Raw genomic sequence first — 23,279 nt, 5'->3', positions numbered from 1 at the left:
TCAAGGCTTAACTGTATAGCTACCACTGCCAGGATGCATACTAGCTCTGACAAATGTAGATATTTTCTATTCTACTCAACACCTCTGCCTTGTCTGCCTCCTGCAGATAAACCTGGGTATTATGATAGTGTACGGTACCTAGCCTCCTCCATGCAAGATTAGACTGCTTGGGGTGGCGGAGGTTAGGGTTAGGCTGCAGGCGGGGATGGTTAGGGCTAGGCTGCAGGCGGGGAGTGTTAGGGTTAGACTGGAGGAGTGGCGGGTTAGGGGTATGATGAAATACTGGGATAAATCTGAATTTTTTTACTGCCAGGATGCAGTTGTCTGCCAGGATATTGTACTAGATGAGGGTTCCTCAAACTATTTTGCTCTGGGACCCAAACAATAAAAATAATGACAGGACCCCAGCAAGTTGCTGCAGAAGGTCATCACATCACATGTGTAGCCAGCAGACAGCACATACATGGCAGCATTGTGGAGGCACAAAATAATGGAAGGAGTCCAACATAAAAGACAATTTAACAGATTTATCAGACTCCTTGAATCACTGACTGATCTTAGAAGTCATCAGCCTGATGGTCAGCAACATTGAGTCGCAATCCCCATGTTCAGAAGGTCGGGACCCACTTTGGGGTCAGGACCCACAGTTTGAGAACCGCTATACTAGACCACCACTAGTGTGTACAAAGAGGGGGAAATTTACCAATATGAAAAACCTAGTTTTTCATATTGGTATTTCCCCTACGGCTGCATACGACTGTTTTAGTCGTATGCAAAGTCGTGTTCCGGAGGGGAAATTACAATGCAGTCAGATACGACTGCTTTGTAACCCTCCGATGGTGTAACCATTCGTATTAGCTGGCCATATATACGGCCCTAATACGAATGTTTCTGGCAGTCTGCACGGATCAGTCAGATCCGTGCAGGCTGCAAGGTGTAAAAAAAAATAGAAAAATTAAATAAATAAAAATAAAAAAACAGCGTGGGGTCCCCCCGACAGCTGTAACCAGCACCAGGCTGAAGGAGCCGGGGCCGGTAATTAAAAATCAGGGAACCCGACAAATAGGGGTTCCCCGATTTTTAACAACCAGCCCCAGGCTCCAGGTCCGGGGCTGGTTCCCAAAATACGGGGGACAAAATGACTAGGGGTCCCCCGTATTTTAAGAACCAGCCCCAGGCCAAACCAGCCAGCAGGGTAATGTCACAGCCGGGGGACACATGATATAAGGTCCCGCGGCCAAAACATTAACCCCCTGACCGGTCAGCCTGGCCAGGGGCCCTGGGGGAGTGGGGACCCCCCCAATGAAGGGGTCCCCCCCTCCAGGACTTACCTGACCAGGCTGAAGCCTGGTACTGTCCCCGATGCCCCTGGGCGGTGGGCATCGGGCTGATTCAAGTGTAAAAAATAGATGAAACTATTGTTTTTTACTGTGGCACTACAAGTGCCAGCAAGCTGGGACTTGGAGAACCACAAGTCCCAGCCTGCTGGGCATTAAAGGGACCGCTGGCACTTGTAGTTCCACAGTTAAAAAAATAGTACACAAAACACACTGACACACATTTTAAATAAAACTTTAATACATACAAAGCCCACACATACTAATACTTACCTATCTTCTTTCTGTAGGTAGCCCTGGTCCTGTGTCGTCTTCTGGTCCTGTGTCGTCTTCTGCCTCCATGTCGACGTCGCTGTCCATGTCGGCGATGACGTCCCCGTCCGGATCCGACGAAATCCATGGAGGAAGCTGTGGAAGGAAACCATACTCACCTGTCCCAGCAAAAAAACAAACCGAACACCCGAAACCAGCCCGGACAGCTGAGCCGCACGGTGTTTGTGTACATCGCGCGGCTCCGCCTCCCGAATGGCAAGGCGGCCAATAGCGGCATTCGGGTGCCGCACGATGTACACAAACACTGTGCGGCTCAGCTGTCCGGGCTGGTTTCGGGTGTTCGGTTTGTTTTTTTGCCAAGACACTTACCTGGACTACGTCGCGCTGGGACAGGTGAGTATGGTTTCCTTCCACAGCTTCCTCCATGGATTTCGTCGGATCCGGACGGGGACGCCATCGCCGACATGGACAGCGACGTCGACAATTTTTCTATTTTTTTACACTGAAGCCTGCACAGATCTGACTGATCCGTGCAGGCTTAAAGCAAATACGACAGGGAAAGCAAGGTGTATTTTTCTGTTGTATTTGCGTGGGTGTTTTACACCACTTAGCAGCCGTATTATCAATACGGCTGCTTAGTACATCAGAAACCACCATTCTTTTGAATGGTGATTTATGTCGTATTCTATCGATGGTGTAGGACATTCGTATTTGTAAATACAAATACGAATGTTCCATCTTTAGGAATACGAATTGTTGTATTTTGGGGATTGTAAATCCCCAAAATACAAATTCGTAAAAAAAAGGTGTATTTCTCCCTACGAATACACCTTTTTTCTACGAATCCATTTTGGTAAATGTCCCCCAGAATGTCTATACTGATTCACATATCAAAGTCTCCAGTTTGTGCCAGTCTTATCCATGGTCCCAGTAATGTGCCCACAATTGGATGGGTTGTCAAACATGCGATTTGGACACCCCCCCCCCCCCCCCCGGTTTCTCGGCCCAATCTGTTGGAATTGGGTGAAAAGTCACTAAATCCCACCAATGTATGGGCACCTCATCTCTTTTAAACAATCCAGAGGTATATTCAGACTAAATAGGTAGAAGACATGCTTAGGTGTAAATTTATTAAAGGTTCTAAATATCAGAAGAGGTGATATTGCCTATAGAACCCAATCAGATTTTGATTATCATTTCTCTATTGCATCCTAGAATATGATTGACAGAATCCGATTGGTTGCTATGGGCAACATCCCCTCTTTTCATTTTTAGAACCTTAAGAAAATGTACCCGTTAAAGTCACAAAATGTATTAGTTGTGTACTTAAGCAGGGGTTCTCAAACTCTATCTTTAGGACCCTACACAGGTCACATTTTCCAGGACACTGGCAGGAGCACTGATAGGCCTTAACAGGGCATATCAAGCTGGTCTACAGCCCTGCCTGTGTGGGGCAAATGGATATTCACTGGGAATATTCAGGCGCTTTGACAGCTGCCTGTGTGGGGTCCTGACGGCCGAGTTTGAGAACCTGGGTACTAAAGGATAATCTCCATAAACTAGATTCAATTGACCGTGCCATATTTTTACCTTTAAGGTGGGTACTACACAACGGATTTAAATAAGATTTTGACATATGACATTAAGGGAGGTATTTATCAAGTCTTAGAGAAAGATAAAATAAAATCCAATCAGCTGTCATTTTACAGTCTGTGCAAGAAAAATTACAGTTAGAAGCTGATTGGTCGGTATTTTAGCTCTCTATTTTAGCTCTCTACACTTTATGGGGGGTATTCAATCCCCCACCGCTATTTCCGATGTAGGAAATAGCGGCAGGTGCCTATTCAATGCCCGTTCAGCTGAGTACGGGTATGGATTGTCGAGCTCACGGCCGTATCTCAACAATCCATGGCTGTTTCTCGTTCATTGAACGAGCCAGGGTCATGACAGTCGTGACCCGGGATTGAATACCCCCCTAACATTTTACAAATACCCTAATTTTAAAATCTCTAGCAAATAATTATGAACACATTATATTGTTTTATAGCTCTGGTTATACGTTATACAGGCAATGTAAATCATAGTCTACAAAGTAACTAAATAAATTGTAAGGGAGAGAGAGATAGAATTTATATTACAGTTTTATTACGGTCATTTCAGTCTCTCAAGGTCTCAGAATGGGAAGATTTGTGCTAACTGCTTCAGTAAATCATTTTCCTCTACAGTTTTATTTTCAGTTCATAGGGTTATATGTTAATATATAAAGGTAAGGAGAACAAATGGAAATTCTATTACCTAAATTAAAATAAGACTGAATCCTGGGATATGTTTTGAACGTTGCATTCTATTGATCCAAAACTGACACACAGAAATGATTGAAGTTTTAGAACTAATGCTCATGAAGGTCCTTTGCTCTTTGTCTAATACTTGGGCTCATTATTATCTTAATAAGGTTACTTCATCCCAGTGGTGTAACTACAAATTTTGTGCCCCTCTGCTAAAAAAGGATTCTGGCAGACCCCCCATACATTCATTTTTTTTTAAACCAGGGTTTTATTGCTTGTTGCAGGGGTTACATGCTCCTTGCCAGGAGTTTCTTGCACATTGCCAGGGGTGACATTCTTGTTGGCAGGGGTTTCTTGCTCATTGCGAGTGGTTACATGTTAGTTTCTAGGGGTACATTATTTTTCTCATGGTTTTTTGCTAGTTGCCAGGGGGTGACATGTTCATTGCCAGTGGTTTCTTGCCCATTGTCAGGGAGTTACATACTCGTTGCCAGGAGGTAGGTGATCATAGCGCATCAGCGCTGGAATCTGGCATTTCCGGGTAGCGCTGTGCCTCTGTGCTCCCCTGGCAGATCCTAGAGGTCCAGCAGAACCTCTAGCTTCTGTCCCCTCCAAGGCCGTTCCCATTTTTGGAGGGCTGTCCACATGGAATCTGCCATGAAACTGTGCACCCCCTGGCACCGGATTCCCCCTGCCACTGCTTTGCTGCAGTATTGTTGTTATGCTCCTCATTGGACAATCACACAGCTCATTTTCATCACGGAAAGCAGTGGCAGATTGAGAATTTATCGGTAGGCATGTCACAGCAAAAAAGTGGATGTGGTTAGCAACACAATACAACATGGCTGACTCAAGACACTTGCCAGAATCAGTCTCAATGAGTTTGGTTATCCCAACATAAATAAGGAAGTAAACAACTCTAATCCCAACCTTGCCCCTATCCCTAAATCTCCCTTACTGCAGCCTATCCCCCCATGCCTAACCCCCACTACAGGCAATCCCCCCTCCCCCCGCAGCCTACCCCTGAACCTCAACTTGAAGCTTAACCCAAACCCTCTCCTTGCAGCCTTACCCTAGTTCTCCACTCCTGCAGACTAACCCTAACCTTCCTCCCACCCACGGCCTATGCCTAACCTTCCCCAGGACACTTACCTTTGGGATTGCCTCTGCCAGGATTACAGCATTGGCATTTGACAGGTGCCAACTACATCCTGGTAAATCTCTTCATTAGTAACAGGATACAGTAACAGCTTCAAATGTAGGAAGAATTCATCTTGTTACATTTGTTACAACTGTTTGTTGCTATATAGGTGAACTGTTTGCACTTTATTCTGGTGGTTATATATTCAGAATCTGTGATACACAGATTCTGAATATATAAACACCAGAATAAAGTGCAAACAGTTCACCTATATAGCAACAAACAGTTGTAACAAGAGGAATTCTTCCCACATTTGAATCTGTTACTGTTTCCTAAAGACGCTACACTGTATAATTGTATCATTTAAGAGACCTATTTCAGACACACAATCAGTCCCCATACGTGCTGTTTTTAAACACGCACTATTTTTCACTTTGTTTGTCATTGGCAGCACGACAGTGTGGGTGTACTACTGTGTGCACTGTCTCTCCTGTATTTAATTTGATATATGTGTATCTAGCGTCCATCACCTCTAGCCCTTTTTAGGGCTGTAATTATACTGCAGTACTGTCACATTATCGTAGTACTGTGATCACAAATTGCCTAATACAGCAGCGGCTACACTCCTTATGTACCGCCGCCGCTGACTTATTGAGAGACTGTGAGCGGACACGCTACCGATCAGCGTGTACCGCTTGATGTAACTGTTGATATTGGGGCTACTACTAAGGGCAGTATTCAATGAGCATTTTGGTGATGTGCAGCGAATCCTGTTTAGGATTCGCTGCACATTCGCCACTGCTCGCTGCGTTCTGGAGCCTCGCCGGCTCCAGTATTCAACGAGTCAGGGGCTCGCTGCCCCTGACTGGCGAATTTTAACTCCTGCGGCGATGCCGCAGGGAGCCCGAGGACGGCGGCTGGCAGGGAGATGGAAGTCTCCCTGCCTGCCCCAGAACGTTTGTGGGGGGAAAGTGGGCTCCCCGGGTGCCAGGCAGCACTGGCTGCCCCCCGGGAGTGCCAGCAGGGGACCGGGTATATTCACTACACCCGATCATGCATATGTAATGATCGGGTACAGTGAATATATGAATATCTAATGAGCGGCTCGGCTCCGGCCCCCTGCTGGCTGGTCTGTGTAAAAAAAAAATTTTTATTAAATATATATATTCATGTGCTTACAGCACATGAATAAATATAGCATGCCCCTCCTCAGAATAAAATTCCAGATTTTTTGACACCAAATGTAAAAAAACAAAACACTTTATTTTAAATGTTCACATTCCACTTCCACCATAAAAATATAGCGATTGCTACTCGGTGAATCATGGCGAAAAAAACCTTGAAATGTATTTGCCATCTGGTCATTGAATAGGGTGATTCACCGTTTTAGTCAAAAATTCGCCTTACAGCACAAAATCGCCATAAAAACATGGCGAATCAGCCTCATTGAATACCGCCCAATGGATTGCCTGATTGTACCATTGTATGCGCACTGCATTAATTTTTTCTGATGTGCTGATAGTTTGCTCAGCAAACGGGACATCAGGGTCACCACAAACTACTTGATTGTACTTGCATAGCAGGATTATAGAAGCTACTGTATATGCTTCGTATTACATGCGCATTACATCAATCAACCAGTGTGTATCGCTTTATGCGCTTACAGCAGTGCTGGGCAACACTGGCCCTCCAGATGTTAATGAACTACATATCCCAGGATGCTTTGCATTAGTTTTGCTATGTGGCCATGCTGAAACTGATGCAAGGCATGCTGGGATGTGTAGTTCATCAACATCTGGAGGGCCGGTGTTGCCCAGCCCTGGCTTACAGTTTGCCCTGCATTACTGGTAACATTGGGACAACCAAAAGTCATTGCCTGATCATATTGCCACAGCAACACGATAGAAGCCAAGGGCTTCACATTATATGGGCATTGCATTAATTATAACTAAATTAGGCATCAATACCATCTTTAGTCCATATACCAGCTTTAATTAACCACACAGCAACATTATCGACACAACGTGTCGACACATTGGTACCATCAACCTAACTGGCAACAGATACACAGATTCTGTTTATAAAACCACCAGAATAAAGTGCAAACAGTTCACCTATATAGCAACAAACAGTTGTAACAAATGTAACAAGAGGAATTCTTCCTACATTTGAAGCTGTTACTGTTTCCTAAAGACGCTACATTGTATAATTGTATCATTTAAGAGACCCATCTCAGGCACACAATCAGTCCCCACACATGCTGTTTTTAAACACGCACTATTTCTCACTTTGTTTGTCATTTTTGTGTTTGTTTTATATTTCGCAGTTTTTAAGAACAATCGATTAAAAGTTAATTTTTATTGGCATTAATTAATTCTTTATGGTGCACCACACCAAGACACACTTTCTCTTTCCTTATATATTCTGTTGTATTTGTGTCAGTGGTAGCACACCCCTAACCAATATGGTTGTCTAGAATCTCAATAATAGGGGGTCATAACATATACCAGTAATTGCAATACTTTAATCCTGTGTGGTAGATTACTCCACTCTGTTTCAAGCCTATAAACAATCTGTCCTTGATGCAGAGACGTTGGGCAGAGTGAAGGCATTCCAACCTACAGTAAATACAGGAGAGATGTGCTGGTGCACCGTGTTTTACAGAACTGGGAAGAAAATATTTAGTTAAATAAAACAATTCTATGAGTGGGAGATTATTTAAAGTTCTGATATTTATATATGAGGTCAGACTAGGCCTGCAAATCCTGAGCCAAGCAAATCTTTACTTCTGCATAAATTAAATCATTTCACCTCTCAAGACAAAATAAGACTGGATTAGGGTTATTTATGGGATCATTATAAAGAAGTTATTGCCATTTGGTATCCTGCATATTTCTAAACTGTAAGGAATCAGAGCGAAAGGAATTAAATCTCAATTGTCTGTAAATTGCTCTTTCCACAGAAGTGGAAAAAACACATCAAAACAAGACCATGAAATACTGATGGGCTTGTTGGTAAAATCTATAAACAGGAAAAAATATAAGTGGATGCTAAAATATAATCGATGTGTGAAAGGATGCTGTAAAATGACTATAGGCAAGTATACGGTACTTCTTGTCCAGAGGGTGTAAAGAAATCCATATATCTACTAACCTCAATTGCTCTGTACATTGTTTTACCACTATTACCAGGTTTGTGGCCTTACCTGTTGGGAGGGAATTGCTGGTCTAATGGGCCCCATACATCAGCAATTAACTGTGACAATCTTCAGATCTGAAGATGATTGTCACAACTAATCTTTAATGTGTGGGCTCCCCCTTTTGACGATCCCGATCCCTTTCCAGATATGAAGATGCAATCTTTAGATGGGAAAAATCTGCCGATCACTGAAATAAATCTGTAATGTGTGGGCAAAGTCAGATAGATTGTAGAAACCATTTATCTGGCCAAAAAATCCCTGGATCTGGAAATCCATAAATTGTGAATGCTGATGGGGCCCATAACACTGGATGAACTGTTAGGTTAAAATCCTCACCTACTATACTATACACTTGTTGAATTAATTCTGGACACTTTCAATAAATAAATACAAATTAATTGATATTTATGCAGAAATTCATATTCTGCAATACCAAATAATTAATGTTTTTATTGTAATCTATGATGTTACAATAACCAATCAGGAAGGCCTTAGCAATTGTTACAAACAATTTCATCTTTGCTTTAGTCATCTATTGTGTTTTGTCGAAGTAAAGATGTGAGTTTAACTGATTTTAACGAAGTGTGAATAACATCGAAAATGGCACAGAATACCTGGATAGGTGTTGACTAGTCACCTGGGAAGAAAGGCAAAGTCATGACGCTTAGTGAAGAATGGTATATCTACGAAGAAATTGCAAAGAGGTTGGGCGGTGGGGCAGCGAAGTGTAAGGAAACTCTGCACAACAGTGGCAAGCAGTGGATCAACAAAATCAGCCACAAGAACTGAGAGAAAGCCGATGCTTACAAAACAAGATGAGCACAGCTGTCTTTGTGCAACCTTCATCTCAGTAAAAAGCAAAAATAATATAAAAAAGATAGCATTGTATGCATCTCTGCCTAGTTTACAAGCCTGGGTTCAGGATGGCCCCATAAGTCAGTGGGGGCAAGTGCAGGGACCCCCAATAGTAAATGCAGGATTTCCAGAGGGGGGTTTCCAAATGCAATCCACAAATCTTCCATTGGAACATTGGAGCAAAAGCAGAGTGCTAGTAGAACCTAGTAACGACCCTGGACATTAATGTACACACTGGTCTTTTTATACACTGGATACTGTATGCAACACAGTACTAATATTTAACACTATATATGTCTATACTATAGTTTAGGATGTATCAAATGTTTAAATAATCTAAATAAGTTGCCAGGAAAAGGTTAAGCATACCATAATTAATAAATACACAAACTTAATAGAACCAGTACTGCATTTTTAAAGCTCACATACTCCCACCTCATGGTAAGGCTCCTGTCTCTTCTTCCTGGCAACTGCTCTCATAGCAAACTTGGCAGAAGAAGTTACTACCACTGGGCATGTGTAGCAGTTCCACTCTGTCCCTTACACTTATTATATACCATTGCTATTGTTAGAATTTGAACCACTTGCCAAGACGATGGGGGTTTCTGGGCAACCAGAACATTCCCCCCCCCCCCCCCCCCCCGCGCATTTGCCTATGACCCCATTAATTCATAGAACCATGTGCACTGCAAACCTTAATTCTTTTCCATTTCAGCTTCAGATTTGTTTCCGCTATTACTGCTACGATAAGCATGCAGATCTAACCTACGCTAAAAGACCGCACTAAACAGGACAATCTATTAAATCTTATACGTTAATTGTATTATTATTATTATTTATGCTTATGTCTCACAATTAAATATAATGAAATATACACTTAGTGTCATTTTTACAGGCATTAAGCCAATACGCAAGTTGTGTGCCAATGTATTGCCATATTAATAAACAATGATTCAGTTTTATTATCTTTTATTTGAAGCACAAGTTTTGATAATGTATCTTTAGTGTTTACTGTGACAGCTGTTACATATCCCAATTGTGATAAGAAGCTCAGCATAGACATTATTATCTCCGTGTTGTTCCCCGTGACTGTGTGTCAGGCTGGCACCATACGGTAAATAGTGATAAAAGTTGTTCATCTTTGTGAAGTACAAGGCCAACTTACAACTCATAAACTATTAGTGATACTGAAGCATGAGGTCAACCACTTACTTTCTAATGCTTTTATTAGTGTCCATGAAGTGAGCATTTTTATTATAAGTATGTTTTACTATGGTTTCAGGACATACAGTATTTTCTTTTTTTCCCGCAGCATCATCTATGCTTAAGCCATCATGCAATCTGCCTGTGCATTGGGTCATTCATAAGGCTAGAGTAATAAAAGAGCTACGATGAACACCATACACAAATGACTGTAGTTATGGGAAATGAGCTAACTGCAAGGGATGTGGTCATTGGGACAACTGTGTCTAGGTGGACAGTCAAAAGGTCAACGCATCGAAAAGGTGGACATGGGCAAAAGGGTAGACACAAGCAAAAAGTTGACACGAAAACATGAGTTTTTCAAGATTTTTTTAATTTACTTTTTAATTCTTTACCATGCCAGTGGGCATAGATGGAGAATAAAATAGTGTGCCGAGAGCAGCGACCCACTGTGCATGGACTTAAATGCTGTCCATGTGGACCTATGTCAACATAGACACCCCCAAAAAGTTAAAAACTCATGTCAACCTTTTCCATGTTGACCTTTTCTATGATGACCTTTTGATTGTGTCGACCATTTGACCATGTTGACATAATGCATGTCAACCTTTTTGAGGTGTCAACCTTTTGACTTTCGACCAATAGGGGTTGACCTTTTGACTGTCAACCTAGATACTGTCAACCTAAAACCCATACCCAACTGCAATACAATATGGAAAATACTGTAAATTCCTCCAATCCAATGGTTTCAATTAGGGAGGTCAATTCCGGGCCATTTTTTTTCAATCCCAGGTTTCAGGCAGCGCCTGTGCTGAGCGCTGCTCACGCTCAGTGCTGCATGGGAGAAGGGATCAAATGCACATGCGCATTTAGATCCCGTAATCCTGGAATTGGAGCCTCCAATCCCGGGATTGAAATCCCAGCCAAAAATGCCTTAAAACCCGGGATCCTGATCCCGGGATTGGCATCCTTAGTTTCAATAAATGATGCTCTGAGAATGTAAGCACCAAGCTAAGATGTCAAAACCTTATTGGTGGGGGGGAAGTATTTATTATTTATTTCTTAACAGTTTCTTACATTGCGCAGCAAATTCGGTTGCACTTCACAATTGGAAACAGTGATAGAGCAAACTGGATATTTACAGACAGATGAAAAGGTAGGAGGGCCCTGCTCGCAAGTTTACAATCTATGGGGAAATAGACATTGAAATACAAGGATAGGTGTTCAATATGGTATATTGGCTTACATGTATCAGGGAGTGCTTGCTTCATGTTGGAGATCTAACTCGGCTGTAGGCTCCATGCTCCATATCTGCTGGGAATGTGATGTACACCATCCCTTCCTGAACTCCGTAATCTCTCTGACCAAAGAAATGATGGGTCAGGACGTTAGCACAGAACCAATGGTCTAGCATCATAATAAGATTGACTTCTAAAGCACCTGAAGAGTGCAGCTAAGGCTGTTGTCCCAGTTCACTGAATATCTACAAATCCCCCCCCCTCCATGACGGAAAGGTTCGCTAGGTTAGTTTTATATGACCATGGACGACCTGACTTTATCTGAATCATCTAATTATGAAATGTTTAGTGCTATCTGGTCACCTTGGCTCCTTCTCAAAGACTCTCCTTCCTACTTAAGTCTAACTTGCCAATTGAGTTTACTTATTTAGGCCTGAATTTGGCTTGCACATAGAATGGGCCTGATTCTGACCTGTTTGCTATGCTGCGCATAATCACAGCCTAGCGTACAGGTTAGCGCCACCCCGCCAAACTTGAAGGATTGTAGACTGGAGGACTCGCATCGCTCGCAATGCTTTGGGCACTATTTTATTCTCCCACCATGCCCTAGTGGATGGTAGGGCATGAAATACCGCCTGTCGGCACATGTCAGCTCAAAAAACAGTGAAAAACCCCATGTCGACCTTTTGACTGTCAACCTAATGCTTGTGTCAACCTAATGACCTGTTGACCTAAACTCATGTCGACCTTGACCCATGTTGACCTAGAACCATGTCGACCTATCCCCATGTCGATCCAATGCTTGTCGACCAAGATGCTGTAGACCAAATGACCGTATCCTAGTGAAACCACTCATGACTGTTGCCCCTGATACATAAAACACAAAAATGTATCAAGTATAAAGAAGAGGGAATGTATCAGAGGGGCAGAGGGCGCTGTCTTAGCTGCTGAACTTGAGGGGTGAGATTCAATAATTACACTTGACCACCACTTTAGTATGTATACCTCACATGCTGAGACAAACTCTTCAAAACCTGATTGATTACTGGAATGGCTTCTAGATTAGGTAAAAAAAAAAAAAACTATTTTACCATTACTGATATATCCCTGACCAAGATTTTAATGAAGATATATTGTAGCTATAGTATACAAAGCCAAGCTGACTGCGCACTGCAAAGGCAAAGGAATGTCCGTATATATTATAAACCATGGTATGAAATGCATATAAAATAAATACCAGGCTGGTTGTGTAACACCGCCTGATAGGTTCCTGGGTATGTAGAGCCTGATTCAGAGTGGATCGCTTACAGTAATTTGGCTGACAGGAAGTCAGTGTTTGAGGGTGGAAATCTGCTGTTTTCTGGGAATGTCCGAAAAAAAGGCAGGCGTGCCCAGGCGTTTTGAGGGAAGGTGTGTGACGTCAATGCAGGCTTGACGCAGAGTTGTGGAAGGGTCAGAGTTACTCACTTTGCACAGACTGGGAAAATCGTTTTATGGTTGTGAATTGCGTATGGATGTGCAACAAGATACAGGATACCGCAATTCACGTGCAGATTTACATGGTGGGAGAAGCCCGGAGAGGAGACTTTCAGCAGGAGTTCGGGGGCGGGGCTTGAGTGTGACATCATTAAGCCCTGCCCCCATGATGGAAAATGACCACATTTGCCGATCTCTGCAGAGGGGGTCCGGCTAAAATAACACAATTATGACACTTTAGCCCCACCCCTCATCGGAGATTGGCAGATCAGGTTAATTAAATGGTGCGGTCAGGGGGAAGGAAGCCGCGATCAGGGGGGGGGGAGCGGGGGTCCCCCAGAAACCGGGAGGGTTGCCCACCTTTCTGGGGGGCCGGGAGGAGGACCCAATTTTCTGGACCCTTCCTGCCATTCCAGGAGGGTAGGCAACCTTGAGTTGCACTCAATGTGGCAGTAGTAGCGGGCAGCTGCAAAATCCCAATTTATTGCTTTATGATAATGCAAGATTCTTTAACGCTAAGCTGGGGATGTGAGATGCTGCAGGCAAAAGTCAAGGCTGCTCATTGTTTTTGTGCAAGTCATTGCAACTGTCATTATTAGTATTGTCACTGGTACCAGCCCCATGCTAGGAGTAAGAGATCTGTCAGAAACAGGCTTCCCTACCTTGTATGCACAACTCACAAGGATATTTTATTATTATCCTTTATTTATATGGGGCCACAAGGGATCCACAGGGCCCAATTGTACAGAGTACATAGTAAATAATCGAGATGACACCCTCAAACCTTCAAGGAAAAAGGGACATGACAAGGCCATGATGTGGGTTAATCACTACAACACAGCCAGTGAAGGCATCCGCAACATTAGCAAACAACTATGGCCAGTAGTGGGCTCCGACCCCGAGTTACAACTCCATGACACTAGACTCATGCCCTGTTACAGCAGGGGCAAAAACATCCGAGACTGGGTGGTCAAAACGGATATTAGTGGATTGGACAAAAAACAGTCAGTCCAAGGCAACTTTTTGCAATGCCGCAACGGCTGCTACCGGTGCATTAACTGTGCCGTTTGCAGATCCCTTAACACAGGTAGTGACTTCCCACACCCGCACTCTGGGGTACGCATACCAATTAAACATGTGTTAACATGTACCACTAGATTTATTATTTATTTGATTATCTGCCCATGTGGCTTAGGCTACGTGGGTAAAACCACCCGCACCCTTAGGGAAAGAATTGCTAGCCACAAATCTGTCATACGTGCCGCACTCACCAGTGGGAGTAGCGATCAACCGGTAGCTCGACACTTTGTCACACATGGACACAACATTGCACAACTTAAATATACCATATTTGACCATGAACCACAGAGGCTACGAGGAGGTGACCGGGCTCTTAAACTTCTACAGCGTGAAGCACGCTGGATCAACAAACTTAATACCCTAGCAGCCAGGGGTCTTAATGAATCTGCCGGACTACATTGCTTTCTATAGAGTACATTGTCACCTGACTACACAGTTGACACGATATGCCGACTTAGTTGACACAGTCATTGCACTTACGTCCGCTGACATACCCAGTCTTTGCATGAGACAAGTGTCCACATGATTTACCCATGCTGCATCTTTGCTTTTTTGATGTTTGATTTTTTGATTTACTAGGTTTACTTGGATTATTGCGATCCGTCTGTAAATATTTTGTATATATCTTGTAAATATTATGTGTTCACTTTGTATCTTATATGTTGCACTCTCTGTATCCATCATGTCCTGATTTATTATCCATTGGATACGCTGTAAATAGTTTTCACTATTATTTGATTCATTGTACTTACTTTGTTGGTTACCCCGACAACCAGTGACGGGACGATGACGTCATCCATGGGCGCATCACCCTCACTGGAAGTGTGCGGGTACCTTCACGTGGTGTGGCTAATGCATAAAGGTATGCTCTGTTCTTACTTGCATCATCCTGATGACGATGTATTAAACATCGAAAACGTTAGATCACGCTACTCTGCAGTTGTTGTCTCTTCTGTCAGCCTCCGGGTGCCGCCGTACTTGACAGTACATTCAGTGGGGACTTCCCTCTCAGGAGGGCACCGGAGCCAGCTATACAAGGTAGTGGGAGTGCTGCTCTTGAAAATATATAGAGAGAGAAACAGGAATACCCAGCACCCGGCTTGTTAAAGGCTTATCTTGCTGCGGTGCCGTCCCAAGAACTCCGCAGAATCCCAATACAAATAAACAGGATGAAGGCGGCACTCTCACAGTCTTTCTGGTAGAATAAAAGTCCTTTATTTAGCGGTCCTACGCCGTTACGAAGTTACCTCCGTCATCAGGGACACAAAGCATATGAACATACACAGGTAATAAATACCTAACAACATAACATAAACACGCCCCCCATGTCCCACCCGATTGGCTGACCTCGTAACACCCAGGTACAGAACCCGCCACACACCTGTAACGCAGACCCCCATCAGATGCAGGACACCCGGAACACAGCGAGCAGGGACACAAGCCACTCACACTGACCTGCGCTTCCGCCAACGTGACCGGACTATCCCGCCATCTGGTTGGTCCGACCGGCTGCGTGTCATCACCCTGCACCAGGAAGCCAGAGAGCCAAGCCAAAAGCGGTATGATGGAGAAGCAAGCAAAAAATGTTTCTTTAAAAAATGTTTTTTTTTTAAATATATATAGATAATCCCAGTCAGTCAAAGAAAACACTGGAGCCCCAGCGTTTCATTTAGACCTCCTGGGGACATGGTTCCTAATGAGAAGACCCATCGACTTTCCTTCTGAAGTAAGATCTTATTCCTATTACCCTCTCTGATTAGGGGTGGAACATGATCTATAATCATGGTACGAATACTGGCAACATTATGTTTAAAAATCAAACAGTGGCGTGCCACGGGCTGATCACTGTGGCCACTAGACAGGGCCTGGTGAATAGCTGACCTATGTTGGGCCATGCGCTCTTTAAAGGAGCGCTGGGTCTTCCCAACATAGGTCAGCCCACAGGGGCAGGTTAAAATGTAAATAATGTAAACTAAGGTACATGTCAGGGGAAATTTTATAAAGATTTTGTTCCCTTTATGCGGATGGGTAAAAAAACTCCCCACTGACATGGACCTGCACGTAGTGCAGCCCAAGCACCTGAAACAACCATTTTTCCTAGAGAGGAAGTTTTGGCCAGAGCGAACTTTATCCCAACCAGTGATATCATATTTAACGACCCTATCTTTGATACTCCGTCCCCTAGTGTAACTGGGGAGTACCCTAGAGTTCTGTAAGAGGGGTAAATCACTGTCAGAAGACAACATTTGCCATAAATCTTTAACCCTCCTAGTTCTCTTTTCAGACCCAATGGCATAACGGTTGACCCAGGGTACCTGTTTTTCAAGCTTGTTATTGGCGGGTCCTACCCTAGGATTTAACAACTGTTCCCGAGGCATGTGCATGACCTTGTTTTTCAGAGCCTCCAGTTCAGTTCTAGGATACCCCCTTAACACAAATTTCTCCACCATGATAAATCATATCCATGTTGATGATTATGTTAGTGCATTACATTTCATATTGATAATTGATATAAAAAATGTTTTTTGTTATCAGGCCATATTTCATGCCACATTGCTGTTCTGGGGCATTTATACAACTGCTTGACTTGATTGACCGTATTATGTACTCATTTAAAGGTATAACTTATACTTGATGCCAATTTATGTTAACAGATTATGCTAGGTTAATGAGATGTTGCGCTTCACTTTCAACTGTTTTTAAATATGCTTTTATTGTTATACACATGATGTTTTATCATTTGTTTTTTGTTTCCATAGAAACCGCTTTTGGCTTGGCTCTCTGGCTTCCTGGTGCAGGGTGATGACACGCAGCCGGTCGGACCAACCAGATGGCGGGATAGTCCGGTCACGTGGGCGGAAGCGCAGGTCAGTGTGAGTGGCTTGTGTCCCTGCTCGCTGTGTTCCGGGTGTCCTGCATCTGATGGGGGTCTGCGTTACAGGTGTGTGGCGGGTTCTGTACCTGGGTGTTACGAGGTCAGCCAATCGGGTGGGACATGGGGGGCGTGTTTATGTTATGTTGTTAGGTATTTATTACCTGTGTATGTTCATATGCTTTGTGTCCCTGATGACGGAGGTAACTTCGTAACGGCGTAGGACCGCTAAATAAAGGACTTTTATTCTACCAGAAAGACTGTGAGAGTGCCGCCTTCATCCTGTTTATATATATATATATATATATATATATATATAGCAGGCGATGATACCGCACCCAACGGACTTAGCATCAGTTTAGAATAAGGCTCACAGTTGTCTCTTAACTAGCAACGTTTCGGGATTAATTTCCCGTCCTCAGGCTGTAGAACAAACATGAACACTGACATACATGAAACCATAAAATACCTTCAGATCCTGCTGCAGACACAGTGCTCCCGCCCTCTGCCAATCACCATACTTCCAGGTCCACCTGGTACACCTGTTCCTCCCGGTTGTCTGGGTGACGTCAGGCTGGATCACAGGCTGCAGCAAAACACTGTTACAAAACATGGGACATAATTAAACACCAAAAAAGTGAAAACATAAAAACAAAATTAGCCACATTGTATCTGTATAAGAACTGATAAGTCTACTGTATCTGTTAGGTTTTTGGGTATACACCCGTAGCCGGGACTGCTGTTCAGAACAGCCACGGCGGAGTCCTACGCTACCTCTGTTGACCCCCGGAGTTGGGTGACCGGTTCCTGCAAGAGCTAGGCTTCGCCTGTAGCCGCCACGTTTGGGAGGGCGAGTTAAGCCCGCCCTAGCTCCGGTGCAGCCAGGAGTTATGTAAGTACAAAGAACCGGGGACCCCCTCAGGGTACGGCCAAAAGGACAACCTAACTGAAGGACACTCACTGAAATTAAGGAAAAAAGGCAACTAGCCGAAACTAACTAACGCGGCTAAAAGCGCCAGCGACCTAGTCGCCACCCACTGCGACCGCGTCGCATACACAATAAAAATACACCACACCAAAAGCACACGACGAAACGTAACGCACGAACATGGAACACAGAAAAAACCCCTACAGATAACCCAAGATAGGGGAAACCGAAAACCCAGCAACTGCTGGAATAACCCTCTAAATACCAGAATGGAGGGTAATAGAACAAAGATAAAGAAATACCCAGGAGGGCAACTTGCAAGGAGGCAAAAAGAACCAGGTCCCCTACAGGGGAAACTTACTGCTCCGGGAACTGGCAGGAAGCCAAGGAGGTCTCCACGCAGCAGCGGCACTGACAGGCAGGGAAACAGGTGCAGGAGGGATCAGGCAGATGACAGCTGACTGAAGCTATCACCGGCACGGTCTGACTGGGCCAGCTCCCTTAAAAAGGGAGAGTGTCCAATGGGTGATGCCTGCCTAATTAAAATTAGGTGGGACAGCGCGCGCTGCACAGCGTCCTGCATGCTGCCCAGCAACATAGCAGCGGGGAGAGACACTTCCGCCGCTTGTCCCCCTTGGCGTCCTCCGTTGCCAGGCAACCCCGGCGGCTTCCGCCGGAGGTTGTGAACTGGTGTCCCTGGTTGCTGAGCAACCAGATGTGACGCTTGAAGGAAGACGGGCGGCCGGGCACCCTTTAATAGCCGGAGCACTCCCCCGGCGTCTACTACCTGCGGCCTCCGCCGCAGATCTCTTTACAGCGTCTCTGGTTGCTAAGCAACCAGACGCGACACTCGGGGCAGCCGGACACCCCTTCCCTGCCGGGGTGCTCCTCCGGCGCCTAACAGTACCCCCCCCCTTGATGAGGGGTTATCAACCCCTTACCACCGGGTTTAGCAGGAAAGTCCCGAAAGAATTCCATCTTCAACCTTGGGGCATGTAGGTTCTTTTCAGAGACCCAGGACCTTTCTTCTGGACCAAACCCCTTCCAGTGCACCAGAAATTGGAGAGATCCACGCACGAATTTGGAATCAAGGATTCTTTCTACCAAGAACTCTGGTTGCCTGTGTACATTTACTGGAGCTCTTCCCTGAATGATCTTCCGAGGAAACTTTTTTGAGACTTTCACAGGTTTCAACAGAGAGGAGTGGAAGGTATTGGCAATCCTGAGAGATCTGGGAATCTGCAATCGGAAGGCCACAGGATTCACTCTTTTAATAATGGTGAAGGGACCAATAAATTTTGGTCCAAATTTGGCTGAGGGTTGTCGAATCTTGATGTTTCGAGTAGACAGCCAAACTCTCTCACCCACCTTGAAAGTGCAAGGCCGTCTTGAGCGGTCTGAAAAAAACTTTTCCTGGAACGCAGCTTTTTTTAGAGCAGAATGTACTTCCTTCCAGATTATTCTTAATCTGGAGGTGTTGGAGGAAGGGACTACTAGCTCTTCTGGCCCCAGGGCATTGGCTTTAGGGTGAAACCCATAAACCGCAAAAAATGGTGACACTTTGGTGGATGAATGATAAGCATTATTATAGGCAAACTCAGCTATGGGCAGGAACTCTGACCAATCATCTTGAGTTTTAGAGACAAAACAGCGCAAGTACTGCTTTAAAGATTGGTTGAGTCGCTCAGTTTGCCCATTGGATTCTGGATGGTAGGCGGAGGTCAAACTGCATTTAACCTTTAAAGCCGCACAGAACTTCCTCCAGAATTGGGCCACAAATTGAGGCCCCCGATCCGATACAATGTCCTTGGGCAGACCATGAAGTCTGAATACATGACGCAAAAATGACTTAGCCAGTATTTCAGCCGAAGGCAACTGGGGCAATGGAACAAAGTGAGCCATTTTGCTAAAACGGTCGATAATGACCCAAATTACTCGAAAGCCAGATGATACGGGAAGATCGACCACAAAGTCCATGGCGATGTGCGACCAAGGCCTGGAGGGAATGGCTAAAGGAATCAATTGCCCAACCGGCGCAGTTCTGGGAGTTTTATATCTCGCACAATCCGGGCATGAGAGAACGAACTCCCTCGTATCCGCAGTGATGTCAGGCCACCAAACACTCCGAACAAGGAGTTTCAAGGTCTTTTTAATTCCTGGATGTCCTGCAATTCTACTTTCATGAAATTCAGCTAACACCTCTTTCCTTAAAGAGGGTGGAACAAATAAGCGTCCAATGGGCACCGAACTAGGCGCTTGGTCCTGAACCTGGAGAAGTAACTCCTGTAGGGTCTGTGTAAGACCAGAATGAATCCGTGACCCTGGAAGAATAGGTAACAGAGGCTCTTTCACCTCTTGTTTAGGAAGAAAACTGCGTGAAAGGGCGTCTGCACGGACATTCTTTGAGCCTGGCCTAAATGAGATAATAAAATTAAAGCGTGTAAAGAATAATGCCCAGCGGGCCTGTCGTGCATTTAGGCGTTTAGCGGATTCGAGGTACTGCAGATTTTTATGATCTGTAATTACCAAGACCTGGTGTTTGGCCCCCTCCAACCAGTGCCTCCATTCCTCGAACGCCCACTTAATAGCAAGCAACTCACGGTTGCCCACATCATAATTGGCCTCTGCCGATGAAAATTTCCGCGACATGAAGGCGCACGGAAAGAGGAATGAGGAGTCTGGATCACTCTGGGATAATATGGCCCCTGCTCCTACCTCTGAGGCATCTACTTCTACCACAAATGGCAGTTCTGGATCCGGATGTTTCAAAATAGGTGCTGAAACGAAAGCTCGTTTCAGCGCAATGAATGCCTGTTCCGCCTGCACAGACCAAACAGAGGCATCCGCCCCCTTTTTGGTGAGGTCCACTAAAGGGGCAACCAGATCAGAGAATGAAGAAATGAACCTCCTATAATAATTAGCGAACCCCAAAAATCTCTGGATGGCCTTTAAGCTTGTGGGTCGCACCCAATTTAAAACTGCTTGCAGTTTTTTAGGTTCCATGCGGAAACCATCAGCAGAAATGATATATCCTAAAAAGGATACCTCAGGAACTTCAAACTCGCATTTCTCGGGTTTGGCAAAGAGGTGGTTTTCGCGGAGTTTCTGAAGAACTTGTCGAACTTGCATCCGATGCTCCTCGAGAGTTTTGGAGTAGATCAGAATGTCGTCTAAATAGACTACCGCAAACCTCCCCAAGAACTCTCTGAGAACGTCATTGATGAAGTCTTGGAAGACTGCGGGCGCATTAGACAACCCAAAGGGCATGACCAGGTATTCATAGTGCCCCGTTTGGGTACTAAAGGCCGTCTTCCATTCGTCCCCAGCTTTAATGCGAACAAGATTATATGCCCCACGAAGATCTATCTTAGAAAAGACTCTAGCGGAGCGAAGTTGGTCAAAAAGGACCGAAATCAAGGGTAATGGATACGTGTTTTTGACTGTAATCTTGTTGAGAGCCCTGTAGTCGATACAGGGCCTGAGTGACCCGTCCTTTTTGGAAACAAAAAAAAATCCTGCACTCAATGGGGATTTGGAGGGTCTAATGAAACCTTTGGCAAGATTTTCTTGAATGTACTCCTCCATAGACTGTGTCTCGGGCCCAGACAAGGAATAGAGCCTAGCTTTGGGGTACTGCACGTCTGGCAGCAAGTCTATGGTGCAGTCATAGGAACGATGGGGTGGAAGTTTATCTGCCTTGCCTTTAGAAAAAACATCGGCGAAGTCCGAGTAACTGACAGGGATTCCCTCGAGTGAAGTAGTTGCCATCAGTACCGGGTGAACCAAACAATGGCCTGAGCATTGATTGCCCCAGCGGGTGATCTCCCCGACCTGCCAATCCACTTGAGGGTTGTGAACCTTTAGCCATGGATGTCCCAAGACTATAGGTGCTGCGGAGCAGGAGGTTAAATAAAAGGAAATTGTTTCCTCATGAAAGATACCTACCACCAAACGCAATGGAGGTGTCTGGGAAGATATAACCCCGTTGCCGAGAGGACTACCATCAAGACCCCTCATGACAAGTGCCTTGTCCAGGCTTAATTGGGGAATCCCAATTTTCCTAGCAAAAGTGATGTCTAAGAAATTCCCGGCAGCCCCACTATCGATGAAGACGGATACCGGAGTCTTAATACCTTCATACTGAATCTCTGCAGGTACTAATAACGCGTTACGAGAGGAGATGAGTTGCAGACCACAGTGAACCCCCTCAATTTTCACTTGGTCCGGGCATTTCCCGACTTGTTTGGGCAAGTGCGAAGGAAATGGCCTTTGTTACCACAATATAGACAAAGTCCTGAGCTCATCCTCCGTGCTCTCTCATCTGGGGAGATACGAAAAGCCCCCAATTGCATGGGTTCATCCTCCTCTTCGGTCGGGGTATACCCGATTGAAGTAGGTCGAAGAACAGCCCCTCTTTCTGATCTCCGTTCCCTGAGGCGCCGATCAATCTTTATGGACAATTCCATAAGTTTATCTAGGGTCTCAGGTGCAGGATATTGAATTAGACTGTCTTTAATTGCATCTGATAACCCTTGCCGGAATTGGCTCCGGAGAGCTGGGTCGTTCCACCCACAATCATTGGACCAACGGCGGAATTCTGTACAGTATGCCTCTGCAGGGTTCTTTCCCTGTCTCAACGCACGCAAGTGGCTTTCGGCCGAGGCCTCTCTATCTGGATCGTCGTATAATAACCCAAGAGATCTAAACAAAGCATCGACTGACCGGAGTGCTGGATCCTCAGGTTTAAGCCCAAAAGCCCATGTCTGAGGGTCACCTTGGAGTAATGATATTACCAGCCCTACTTGTTGTCGCTCCGACCCTGAAGACTGTGGCCTAAGCCGAAAGTAAAGTTTACAACTCTCGCGGAAATTAAAAAAATCTTTGCGGTTTCCAGAGAAGCGGTCAGGAAGATTCATTTTAGGCTCAGGGACCGTTACCGGTGAACCCCGAGATGCGTCCTCTTGAGACTTAACTCGAAACGACAACTCTTGGACCATCTGAGTTAGGCCCTGGATCTGGTTAGCAAATGCCTGAGGTGAGGTGGGGGTAGTAGGATTCATAGCTACTGCTCAAACAATGAACAGGGAACCTCGGAGGGTGACACCCAACCACCTGACTGATCCCAAAAAATATATATATATATTTTTTTTTGTATGTTTGGCCGGTGATAATGTTAGGTTTTTGGGTATACACCCGTAGCCGGGACTGCTGTTCAGAACAGCCACGGTGGAGTCCTACGCTACCTCTGTTGACCCCCGGAGTTGGGTGACCGGTTCCTGCAAGAGCTAGGCTTTGCCTGTAGCCACCACGTTTGGGAGGGCGAGTTAAGCCCGCCCTAGCTCCGGTGCAGCCAGGAGTTATGTAAGTACAAAGAACCGGGGACCCCCTCAGG

General features: G+C 44.9%; 1 long non-coding RNA gene across 1 annotated transcript in view; it reads right to left on the bottom strand.

Annotated features, from left to right (window-relative positions):
• Nucleotides 1–10,368: 10,368 nt before the first annotated feature.
• Nucleotides 10,369–23,279, bottom strand: part of LOC146064075 (uncharacterized) — a 42,877-nt gene continuing 29,966 nt past the window's right edge. Inside the window, exons 4-7 of the long non-coding RNA XR_014471741.1 lie at nt 17,429–17,558; nt 14,840–15,137; nt 11,540–11,653; nt 10,369–10,459 (exon numbers count right to left, since the gene is read on the bottom strand). This is a non-coding gene — a long non-coding RNA (uncharacterized LOC146064075). The remainder of the gene's footprint in view (nt 10,460–11,539; nt 11,654–14,839; nt 15,138–17,428; nt 17,559–23,279) is intronic.

This window comes from Crinia signifera, chromosome 3, assembly GCF_055691185.1.
Source record: "Crinia signifera chromosome 3, ASM5569118v1, whole genome shotgun sequence".
Classification (NCBI taxonomy): domain Eukaryota; kingdom Metazoa; phylum Chordata; class Amphibia; order Anura; family Myobatrachidae; genus Crinia; species Crinia signifera.
The sequence above is the reverse complement of the archived record's forward strand: the minus strand, read 5'-3'. Positions and strand labels throughout refer to the sequence as shown.